This window comes from Rhipicephalus microplus, unplaced genomic scaffold (assembly GCF_043290135.1).
Source record: "Rhipicephalus microplus isolate Deutch F79 unplaced genomic scaffold, USDA_Rmic scaffold_201, whole genome shotgun sequence".
In the NCBI taxonomy this organism is placed as follows: domain Eukaryota; kingdom Metazoa; phylum Arthropoda; class Arachnida; order Ixodida; family Ixodidae; genus Rhipicephalus; species Rhipicephalus microplus.
Window position 1 is genome coordinate 240001 of NW_027464772.1, and position 2500 is coordinate 242500.

A 2500-nucleotide genomic window follows, 5' to 3' on the forward strand; every position below is an offset into this window, starting at 1 on the left:
TTCGTTATGGGAACAAATATTTCCTCTCCGTCTTTGCTCGCTTCTTTTGCGCATTCGTCGGCTAATGTGTTCCCTATATTCCCACTGTGTGCTTTTACGTAGGTCAGTTTAATATCTTTACTTTGTGTTTGGCTTAAGGTTTTCCTGATGTTACAAATAATTGGATTTAGGTTATCTGGATTTTTTATTGCCAGAAGTGCAGATTGGCTGTCTGTAAAAAGCTGGTATTTAACGAAAGCTTGTAGAGGCCAGATATGTTCTATTGCTTTCTGGATTGCAATGATCTCAGCCTCGTAATTACTGCTGTGTTCTGGAAGTTTATATTTTTTCACTGTTTGGATTTGGTTATCTTTGTTTAGTATTATAAATGCCGCTCCTGTTTCTTTTTCTTTCTTTGATCCGTCTGTGTATATTTTGAAGTCTGCTTCTTCCTCTGTTGTTCCAAAGGGTATGCTAACTTTATTTGCTGGATGATCTTGCCATTGGTCGTGTTTCTTCATTATTTCGTTTTCGGTGTATACTTTCTGTTGCCATGTGAAGTTCTTTCCTTTCTTAAGTATGTAGTGTAATTCGTTTTCTTTTTCGATTGTCAAATGGAGAGGTGGAATGTTTGCTAATATGTTGAGTGAAAGATTTGATGTTGTTTTGAATGATTTAGTTATTAATAATAAAGGTAATCTTTGGATTGATTTCAGTTTTTTAATAAAAATGGTTTTTCGGCTATACCATGCTGGGGAGGCGTATGTAACCATTCGTTCTATACCCCTTTTATATATTAACTGTAGTGTGTTTCTATTTGTATGTTTGTCGTCTTTTATTGTACGACTTAAATTATACGTGACTTCGTCTACTTTTCTTTTTAAGTATTTTAGATGTGGGAGGAATGTTAGTTTTGTGTCCAAGACCACCCCTAGAATTTTCATTTCGTTAACCATTTTGATTTTATCCTGTCCGATTTTTATTTGGGGTTGATGGCTAATGTACTGCTTTCCGATTATCATATATTCCGATTTTTCCTTATTCAGGGTTATTCCTTTTTGATGTGCCCACTGATTTATTAGTGTTAGTGCCTTCGTAGCTTTTTCCTCCACCTCTTTTCTTGAGCGGAACTTTATGTGTAACACCACGTCGTCCGCAAAGGCTTGGATGTGTACTCCTTCTTGAAGCTGAGTTTCTAATAGGTCGCCTATTGTTATATTCCAACAGAGTGGGCTTAAAGGTGACCCCTGTGGGGAACCTGAAGTTAGTGTTTTCTTAATTTTTACTCCATCTGTTTCATAGATTATTTTCCTGTTCCGTAGAATATTGTCCGCCAGTTTTATTAGGTTGTTGGGACACTTATATTCTTCTAATTTCTGAATAACTACTTCGGGTTTTATAGAATTGAATGCGTTTTTAATATCTAGTGCTATTAGCATGCTGTTTAGCTTATCAATTTTCGCTTGGTTTATTCGTTTGATTATTTCTTCCAATGCCGTGGTTGTTGATGTCCCATGGGTAAATCCAAATTGTTTTTTGTTAAAATGGTGATTTTTAAACAAGAAATAATAGATTCTATCTTTTATGAGCTTTTCTAATATTTTTCCCAAAATCGAGTTAATAGCTATTGGGCGATATTTGTTTTCCTCGGATTTGTCCTCTCCGTTCCCTTTTGGAATCAATATAATTTTAGATTCTTTCCATCTTTGAGGAAAATGTCCGTGCTTTAAGCATGCATTAAAAAGATTGACAAAGAAAGTCTTATGCCTTTCATACATCACTTGTATGAGGTTAGTTTTTAGGTTGTCTGGTCCGGGGGTTACATCTTTCCTCAGATTTTTTACTATCTGCGTTACTTCAATCTCTGTAAATGGGAGGTCATCACTGGGTAAATTTCTTTCTCTCATTTCTGCTCCCGATGTCCAATTTCCTCCCTGTTTGTTATTGTTTATTGTGTCGTTGCTTGATTGTATTTGACTGTGTCCTGGCTCGTCATTTTCCATGCAGTTAGGGTATAAATTTCCTAGAATGTGTTCTATTGTTTCCTGAAGAGTCTTTGTGACTTCTCCATTTTCTTTTGTGATGCTTCTAAACATAACCTTGGTTTTCATCTTATTTCGTGCAATTTTATACGGTAGGATGAATGGATTTTTCGTAGCCTTAGTACATAGAGTTTTCCAACTGTTGTTTTTAGCCTGTTCTATCATGTTGTTATACGTGTCATGTTCTTTATAGTATTCCTTTTTGTATTGTTCTCTGATATCCCCTTTCGCCTTTTGATACCTCCTTCGTAGTGCTCTGACTCTCTTCCTTTCAATTTCTAGGTCTCTTGACCACCAAGTATTCGGTTTTTGTTTAGAAGGTTTTTTCTTTTTACTGAATTCCTTCTTAAGTTTCTCGATTTTCTCGTGTAGCGTATTCACTATTTCTTCAATACTTTCCTTCGTGTTTATTTTCCCCTGGACTTCCTCAAACCAGGGATCAATTTGCAACTTTTCCATGACTTTTGTTTGCCCTTTTA

At 35.7% G+C, this 2500-nt stretch overlaps 1 pseudogene; it reads right to left on the reverse strand.

Annotated features, from left to right (window-relative positions):
* The window catches only part of LOC142792008 (large subunit ribosomal RNA), an 8203-nt pseudogene that overhangs the window by 2514 nt on the left and 3189 nt on the right, over positions 1 to 2500 (reverse strand).